The following is a 10409-nucleotide window of genomic DNA, read 5'->3' on the forward strand; positions in this document are numbered from 1 at the left end:
TCTTATTAGGAAGTTATAACTCAAAAATGTAACTAAAGTAGAAATGAGAATAAAAAGGAAAAATTGATGAACAAAAATCCACCAGCAAGCTGCAAAAGGATTTCACGATAACAAAAGAATTCACAATAACAATCAACTCTCTCTTATAATTATAGGAATAGACTCACTTTTTTAAACAAAGCAAAATCTATAGGCATTTAGGAGAAATCTCTCCTAATTTAGAATGTGTGTCATGTAGGATTTAAGAACGCTTGAATATTATTTTAATTAACAAATTTATAATTGCAGAAATATAAATGCGTCCCCTCCACACTTTCAAATGTTTTTTTCCATGAACTTAATACGTGTCCTTGATCCTCGTACGTGGACAGCCCGAGTTTGGTAGAAATTAAAATTAGATTTTTAATTAATTTAATTTAATAAAAATTGATGAAATATGTGGTTGAAATGTTGTGTATCCCATAAATTATATGATTAAATTAATTGTTGACTTTGATTTAAATTAATATCTAGATTTTAATTTTCACCGAACATGGAAAAATCTTTTTCTGGAAACATCTTGAATTGCCTGCTGTCCTCTAACTATCCAAGATTATAATATTCACCAATGAAAGATGCAATATATTGCATGCCTTAAACAAACATATGTGCATATATCCTTCGTTTTATATATTATTATGTGTGTATACGTGCTCAAAATCATAAAAAAGAAAAAGCATGGAATTGCTTAGAATGGCAACATGGCATACTATCTCGATATTTAAAAACAGCTCATAAACTAATTATAAGTAAAAACAATTGATAAAAGTACTTTCAATGTTTGTTGGAGCAAACCAACAGCTCACAGCAAAAACTAGCACAATCCACCTAATAAAATTATACGTCTGTTGGTCAACTTTGGAACTTAAGCAACTTAATCTGGTATTTATTTCAAGCAAACTTCAGATTTTCAACAAATATTTGCTTATTCATGAATAATCAGTAGCGCCTTGACTATAGGCGGGATAGACGATCTCGCCTAAGGCCCTATTTTGATGAGGGCCCCATATTAAGTAAGATTAATTGATTGAAGAAAAACAAAATTATATTTAAATTAGAATTATCAATATGCAGATACAAGAGTTATTAAAAATTGAAAATATAAAAATCTTTAGAAAAACATGTAAATGGCATAAAACTTATCACTTGCACTTATTTATCATATAAATGTATCATAAACATTACTCTCTCTCTATAAGTAATTTGACAATTTATCTTCCAAACATTCATTTTCTTTTTCTTAACCAAACATAAAGGTCTCTTTGCCTCTTCAAATTCCACGTCTAATAATAATCCATCATAAATTTTTTAACCGAACAAGAAATAAATTATCTTGCGTTGAATTAAAATTTTGTAGATTCAATTTAACAGATTGGACTAGTATTACTGCGATTATTACAGCTTTACAGGTTTTTCAATTTCTTTTTTATCTTCAAAACATATACTACACAGTTTATAGGCTGTTATTATCGTTATTTTCATTATTTTGTTATACTATCTTTCGCAGTCATTATTCTCCAATTTTATACAGAAATCACTCAAATATATATTCAATTTTGATTAAATAGTTGTGGTAAGAAAATAATAAAAGAAATGAACATACCCCTTTATCATTGCATTATAATCTTATATGTCAAACTTCACTTATAATTTGTATTGCATGTTGAGTTTTGACATTTTGTTATTTCCCTCTTCAAGTTTTGGTTCTTTGTTGTCTCTATTAGATTATTCATGATTATATTAAAACTCTTAAAAAGAAGACTCAGGTAAGAATGCGATGATTTTTCTTTAATAGTGCCCTGAATTTAAAATTGGCATAAGGCCCCCAAACAGTTTTGCTACAAGTACAGAAAAAATTGACAGAATTTTTACAGAGAAACGCTTGAAAAATTTTCATTGATTTTTGACACAACAAACATAGAAATTACACCATACAAATGCTGCCAACACAACACCTATATCATTTCTGTCAATAAGTCATTGTACATATGGAATTATTCGACCCCAAAATATCAGGGTCAGCCTTGTGAATAATAATCTGCTTTTCTGCTGATTAATTAACCTTAATTTCAGTAATTGAATTATATTGTTATCTTCTTGACAACAAGCATGGGCACATTTGCCTAAGATTACGGACCAATCTTAATCTTTTTGTATTAGGGATATATATTTGTTTAAGTTTAGTTAATATCGAAAAGTTGCCATGTATCCCGAAAGAACCTAGACCATATCTTACTAAACAAATATAATAATAATTGACCGAAAAAATTATATTTAATTCCATGTGAGGTAAAGGAAGGAGAGAACAAGACACTTTTACACGTGATTCTGGAGGTCATGATATGTACACAATCATATGCTAACGCGCGTCCTAATTATCTAATCACGTTCTCATTAAGGTTTAATTTGGGTTATTGTGTCCTAATTATCTAACAACGTTGTCATCAATTACTTGAGTAATTCAAGGAGACAATAGATCTATACGTATTTACAATTGTGATAATGTTTTTGTTGTTCATACTTGAAGTTCCATTTCTGGTGCATCTCAATCAACGCAACGGTTGTGATACATGTACATTAAAATTTACAGATTTTTTACTAACGGATGATGTTGTGAGGTTTGATTGAGTCAAAATTTCACTAATCAAATAAAAAAAAGTTTCCCATTTTCTTTTTACCGTCTCATTAATCTTTAAAAGAATTTGTAAACGATGATTTACAATAAGAATATTCCCAACATCAGTGCCTAAAATTTGTTCATGTTGACATAAGATGAATTTTTGGAAATGTGTGGAAGATTGAAATGGATGTGTGGATCCACGTTAGGGTAATTATTTGTAAGAGATTTGTAAATTCAATTTTAGCATTAGCTAGATATGATAGTAGTCAAGAATTTCCACTCCAAATAATTAACATTTTAAGATGCAAAATTAACTATGACTCTAATTAAATTATAACTACGTCTTTTAACAAAGTGTGAAAGTAATTTTTAGAGAAGAGAAATCAATTATGAAAGTTGTGAACTCTACTGCATTGTAATTCTCAAACTCCTACTTTCAATCCAAATTATGCTTAAATTGTGAAACAATAATCTTAAGTTGTTTAACAATTTATTTCGAGTAGAGTTAAGGCTGTTTGGCATGACTTTTGAAAAGTCAAAAGGAGTTTTTGAAATCCAAAAATTGATTTTGGACCCGTTTGGCTAATCTTGTTAAAGTTATTTTGGTAGTTAAAAGAGCTTTAAGAGAAAACTGGTTCAATGCGGTTTCCACTAAAAGCACTTTCAGAATGGGAAGCATTTTTAAATTTTAGTTTTCAAACAAAAATTAAGATAGTTTCCTCCAAAAGATCTTCTATAAGAAGCAAAAGCAAAAGTAAAAATAAAAATTATGCCAAACGGGTCCTTAAACTTATTAGCACATACGACCCGAAATATACATATCCCGAATTCAAATAATAAAATGCATTCAACAAAAAGAATATTTAGTAGGATTGCACAGAATATAGACAATTATTCTTAAAGCTTATCTAAGCCCCATTTTTTTCCTAAATGCATTTTTGAATAGTATTTTTATGGAGAAAATTGCGTATAATATTATTTTATTGAAGAATGTATAATTGAAAATAAGAGAGAGAAAAAGTATTTTAAAAATAATAGAGAAGACAAGGACTTTATTTCTCTAGGATTTTATGTTGACAGTCAATAATAAGGTACATATATTTTGAGTTTATAAATTCTTTTCAAATACAAAGACGCAATATATTTGCATGCCTTAAACAGATATATACGTATGTGTGTATATCCAATTGCTTAGAATAGCAACCTGGCATACTATCCACACATTCCTTGGATCTCGATATCTAAAAACATCTCATAAACTAATTATATAAGTAAAAACAATTGATAAAAGTAATTAGTTATTCAATGTTTGTTGGAGTAAACCAACAGCTCACAACAAAAACTAACACATAATCCACCTAAAAATTTATACGTCTATTGGTCAACTTTGAAACTTAAGCAACTTAATCTGTTTTTTAATTTCAAGCAAACTTCAGATTTTCAACAAATATTTGCTTATTATAGAATAAATAATCTACTGATTAAGCTTGATTTCAATAATGGAATTATACTGTTGTCTTCTTGACAACAAGCATGGGGACATTAGTCTAAGATTACGGATTACTCTTAATCCTTTTGTATTAGGGATATATATTTGTTTAAGTTTAGTTAAAATGGAAAAGTTGCCATGTATCCGAAAGAACCCTAGATCAAATCTTTCTATACCAATATAATAATATTGGAACAAAAAATATATATTTAATTGTATGTAAGGTAAAGGTGAGCAAGAATGAGACACTTTTCCATGTTATTTTGGAGTTGAGGATTTGTATAGAGTAATAGAGTGAATTACCCAAATGGTCACTGAACTTTGAAAAAAAAATTCATAGAACCACTGGACTTTAAAAATCACTCAATTTATCACTGAACTTTGCAAAAAGTTTCCATGGATCATTGAACTTTAAAAATCACCAAATTCGTCACTGAACATTGCAAAAAGTTTTCACGGAGTCACTAAACTTTACAAAAGATTTCCTAGGGGTCATTAAATTTAATGATCCCTAGGAAACTTTTTACAAAATTCAGTGACGAATTTTGGTGATTTTTAAAGTTCAGTAATCCCGTGGAAACCTTTTGTAAAGTTCAGTAATGAATTGAATGATTTTTAAAGTTCAATGATCCCATGAAAACCTTTTATAAAGTTCAGTAACCATTTGGATAATTCACTCTAGAGTGATATCATATAATAAAGCTGTCATTAATTAATTGAATAATTCAAGGAAACAATAGTTTTACACGTATTTACGAAAAAGAAGCTTTAGTGACAATGTTTTGTTGGTTCGTACTTGAAGTTCCATCCCAGGTGGTATCTCGGTCAATGCCCTAAATTTGTTCATGTTGTCGACATATGATGAATTTATGGAAATGTGTGGAAGATTCAAATGGAAGTGTGGATGCAGGAGAGATTTAACGGTTGAAGAGGCATCTCTTGAGAGGTTGAGATCATCGAGAAGATGATAAGATCGTATTTCGGTAGGAGAAAATTGTGAGAGATGTGCAAATAAAATTTTAAAATTATCTAGATATGAAAGTAGTCAAGAGTTTCTACTCCATATGGATATACATTTTAAGATGCAAGTTAATACATAACAACAAACGCTATATTTGATATTTGTGATGAAACTACTTTTTTGGTTGAAATTTCGTGAGCATGTAAGTTTGTGAGAACGTAATATAAATATGAGTATCGTTTCCACGTGGATTTAGAGTTTAAGTATCTATGGTTCTAATTAATTTATAATTATCTCTATTAACTAAGCGCAAAATTAATTTTTAGAGAGGAGAAATCAATTATGAAAGTTGTGCTAGGAATCCTACTCCACCGCAATGTAATTCTCAAATTATTGCTTTTAATTTATGCTTCAATGGACAATCAATAATCTTAAGTTGTGTGTCTTCAATGGAGTTCACAAGAAATCCTAATTCTGACTAAAGATTCTTCAATTTGTGTATGGAACGTGTGTTTTTCTCTTCGAAATTCTCTTCTCCTTTTTTCAAGATGTAGAACCCTGTTTGCAGCCTCCAAAATTAAGGTTAATTCGTACACAAATTGAGGTAACCCTGGTGGAAATTTTGTCACCCTTGAGATTGAAAGGTAATTCCTTTTGTTTCCTGTGAAAATTGATCCCCGAATTTTTCTATTGATTCATCTCAAGCCCCTTTTATTTGTGTCGTGGGATCCTTCATCTTTCAAATCTTAATACTTTGATCCCCACCTTCCAAAACATGTTCATTTGTCATCTTCTTTATTCCATTTTTTGTTTCATTTCTCCACGAGACATTCAACATCGAGTTTCTCCTAAAACTATTAATATACTACCAGAATTAATTATCAAATTGATAAAAGTATTCTCAAACGTCCACTTTAGATGGTTCGAATAAGTGTAAAATTACAACTATCAATATTCGATCACTATTTGGTTGTTTGTCACAATTATCCAAGACTAGCAAATTCCTTATTGTTTTATCATTTATGGTATTTATTTTCACAGTTTTAAGTATCATAAAATTATTGTTTTTGAAATTAACTTAATAAATACATTTAAAATCAAGTTAAATACGAATTTAAACTCTTTCTAAATACAAAATAACTGAACATGTATAATATGTATATATAATGCAGTCGTCTAAGCAAAGTTTAGCATATCTAATGCTGATCCACGCACTAAAATTAAAAGCTAAAAAAGAAGAGAGAAAAAGAAGTAATTACCACCTTAATATATATATATGGCCTTGAATGAAAATAATTGATAACATAGGCTTGACAAATAAACTAATGCGAGTTAAAGGTATTGCTCGAAGCCACGTATAAGGTCTAGCAGTTATTAAACTATAAAAAAAAATAAAAATAAAAACCAGAAAGTAATGTTATGTAATATCACTGAAGTTGTAACCCCAATTTAAATGACATTAGATGATATGTCAAATGAAAAATGAAATTAAATGAGTTATTTCATTCTACCTGTCAATTAATACGACGTTAACACCACTTCAGCTGGGGTTGTAACCCCCAATGAGACTAAATAACATTACTCAAAAAAAAAAAAAAAAAAAAGTTTCATCTATTAGGAGGAGATTCGACCAAGTATCTTTTTGGCAAAATTTCTATATTATTTATGAATGATCAAATTTTATTTTTAATCATAAATTTCAATGTATTCACAAATAATATTTATTTATGCTTACTTCTATTTATTGATAAAGTAAATTATTTATAAATTCTTTTAAAACAGAAGTTAATTTTCCAACCACCAAAACAGAACACATAAAAAAAAAAAGGTTGAACCCCCAACCCTCAGGGCCTCCATCGCCTCTCTCCTAAAGTTTTGTGAAGAAGGTAAATCGCGAGATGTGCCCTAAAAAATTAAGAAATAAGAGTTGTCTGTACACTAAAACAGAACACATAATCATATATATCAAGTCACCTAAACATAAAACAAATTTTTTTTTTTTTTTGTATTAGGTTAGTTTTTGTCCTTTGTGAGGGAGGTAAATCGCGAGATGTGCCCCAACAAATTAAGAAATAAGAGTTGCTTGTACACTAAAACAGAACACATAATCATATATATCAAGTCACCTAAACATAAAACAATTTTGTTTTTTTTTTTTTTTTTTTGTATTAGGTTAGTTTTTGTCCTTCCAATCCAAGACTTGTCAAGAGAGACAATAATTGCTATTGTACTCAAAGTTGAGGGACGAAGTCCTTGTTTGATTAAACTTCATTCAAAAATAGATTAAGATTTAAGTTAAAATTAATTTTTAATTTTAATCATACATTTCATAAATTTATTTACTTTAAATCAGTTAGAGGCGAAATAGTATTTATAATATAACAATGCTATAAGTACAGATTTTTTCTAAAGAATTTGTATAAAAAAACAGTTGTTTTCATATAATTGAATATTACCAAAAACAATTTTGACAACAACAAAGCACGGGAAAACAGTTATCTTTCTGTACCAATTCTGTTAAAAAAAATCTGTACTTACAGATTAATTATTTATAATATGATGGCATTATATGGCTTAATAATGACGGCTTGATTTTGAAGCCATGCACACGATAAGAAGCCGTGAAATATCCGTAACATGAAGGTCTAAGGGCCATTGGGGGGAGGGTACGTGGACTTATATTGTCAGTGACAGCTAATATGAATTCAGAAAGAGAGGAGATAAACCTCGCACGAAAATGATATTTGATGGATAATGTAAGGGAAGATATTTGATGGATAATGTAAGCCCTATTTATATTTGATTTTGATTTTTTTCAAAATTATTTTTCTTAAACTCATCTTCAATTATGCATTATTTCAATAAAATAACTTTGTACATAAGATCATAATTTTTTTTGCTTACATTTAACTACACATTCTTCAAGAAAATTATGTTACACAAATTTACTTCTTGAAAAATCAAAATCAAACATGGACTAAGTCTTAACATTTTATACATTCACAGTATATGACCAAGTTTCATAAAAAAAAAAAAAAATTTGAGTAAAAGACTAGTTGAATGTAAATTATAAAATGATTTTAGACTCGAATTAAGCCCTTGTTATTTGGTGAAAATTAAATAGGGGCAAAATTTTATTTACTACTGCTCTGGACCCCTGAAGAAGATCAAAAACTCATTGCTTTTATACAGAAACATGGATATGGAAACTGGCGGAACCTTCCAAAGAATGCTGGTAACTTACTTTTCATTCCTTCTCTTTTGAATTCTTTGCACTTTGACGTACCAAATATCCACTTAAATTTTGCGTAGTCGAGAGTTTCAAGCCGAATCAGCAGTTTTTGTTGAATTTTGTTTTGTAGGGCTTCAGAGGTGTGGAAAGAGTAGCCGTCTACGTTGGGCTAACTATCTAAGGCCTGATATCAAATGGGGAAGATTTTCATTTGAAGAAGAAGAGACAATAATTCAACTGCATAGTATATTGGCAAACAAGTAAGTTTAAATTCAGTTCTGTCTAACTTTTAAGTTACATGGAAATTGAAAAAGTGACAAGTTTTTAATCACTTGTGTAGATGGTCTGCAATTGCAGCTCGTCTTCCAGGAAGAACAGATAATGAAATCAAAAACTATTGGAACACTCACATTAAAAAAAGGCTTCTTCGAATGGGAATTGATCCAGTGACTCACAGTCCTCGCCTGGATCTTCTTGATTTATCCACTGTTCTAAACTCATCTCTCCACAATGCATCCCATTTTAATTTCTCAAGATTATTAGGGATGCAGAATATAATAAACCCTGATTTGCTAAGGTTAGCTACTTCTATCTTATCATTCCAATCCCAGAACCAGGGTTTTCCTCTACAAAAAAATGTTCAAGAAAATCAGATTTTCAATGATCAAGTTTCAGTACTTTCAGTTTCCAATCCATTTTGTCGAATATATCAACGCCTTCATCAAGTCCAACTCCAAATACAACTTGTATCAACAGCAGCAGTACTAGTCATGGAGATGAGAGAGAGATCTACGGCAAAAACATGTTAAATTTCGATATGGACGTAAATGAATTTATGCAACTTCATTAAGAAACCAGTGTAATTATCTTAATTAGAGGTTTTTTCATATCCTCTGTGCTTGACTTGGACTTAATCTTCTGTTAGTTTCTTAAATAATTTATTTTTTAAAAGTATTTGTTTCTATTTTCCAACCAGGAAACTTCATTCTGTAAATGGTTGTGCATGCTTCTTGTGATATTCCCATTATTTGGCGTAAAATCATAAATTATTTCTTGTTGTGAACACTAATTATTGTACGAATAGATATAAACTAATGAGTAAATTAAATAACATGCACCTCGGTAGATGGATATATTGTAGTAAAGACTTTGAATATCAATATTACAAGTATACATAATAACGTTAGAGGAAAATTTTAAAGTCAATACTTGCATGGAAAATATCGAAGACTTTTCTATCATTTTTTTTAATATATTACGTGTAATTTATGTATAATTTAGTGTCCCTGATAACCTGTCGATTATTTTAAGTAAGGTCTGATGTAATATAATTATAAAGACTATTTTTTCATATTTTAACTGTCCAAAGGGGAAGATATCAACTAAGGTGTAGGTTTTCCAACAGTCTAATTCTGGTGATTGACGCCAAATCGGGTGCTGGAGCTTTCCAACGAGACACCTGTCCCGCCACCTGTATGATTAACCCTCAAAATCATGTATTTAAAAAGTAATGGTGGATTATATATTTTCATGGCTAAGTTGGGGGGTTTGACTTTTGACTAGGGTGGCACGTTTCAAGGAACTATAGGAGGATAGAAGTTGTGGGGACCACATGTAAAAGGTCTTTATCGAAAATCATGGCGTGGCTCTTGTGCTAACCTTTTTTTTTTTTTTTTGTTCCTTGATTGAAATAAATGAGGACAATTGCGTCACCAGTGAGACAATTGGGCTGAATAGTGAGGAATGGGGTAACTAAACCGGGTTTATGCGGTAACTAAACGGGTTCGTATCCTATTGTGCAGAAAACGATGATGACATGACATGTCATGCTATGTATATGCATCCAATTCTCTCTATTTTAGAGAGTCAAATAAATTCAATGATATTCTCTATTTTAATTATTTAAAATAAGGGTTGAAATTTTATTTTTACTTTGTAATGACTAAGTTATAGATTTCAATACTTTATTTTTCAAATTAATCTAATTACATTTGAATTGATTGGTCATTGACATATAAAATAATGTGTAAAATAAAATATAAGGACAAATCAAATATTTATTGAAAAG

General features: G+C 29.7%; 1 pseudogene; it reads left to right on the forward strand.

The window, feature by feature from the left end:
- The first annotated feature begins 5023 nt into the window (after positions 1 to 5023).
- On the forward strand, positions 5024 to 9244 carry LOC111366728 (annotated as a pseudogene).
- The last annotated feature ends 1165 nt before the right edge of the window (positions 9245 to 10409 follow it).

The sequence above is a fragment of the Olea europaea genome, chromosome 18, assembly GCF_002742605.1.
Source record: "Olea europaea var. sylvestris chromosome 18, O_europaea_v1, whole genome shotgun sequence".
NCBI classification, from domain to species: domain Eukaryota; kingdom Viridiplantae; phylum Streptophyta; class Magnoliopsida; order Lamiales; family Oleaceae; genus Olea; species Olea europaea.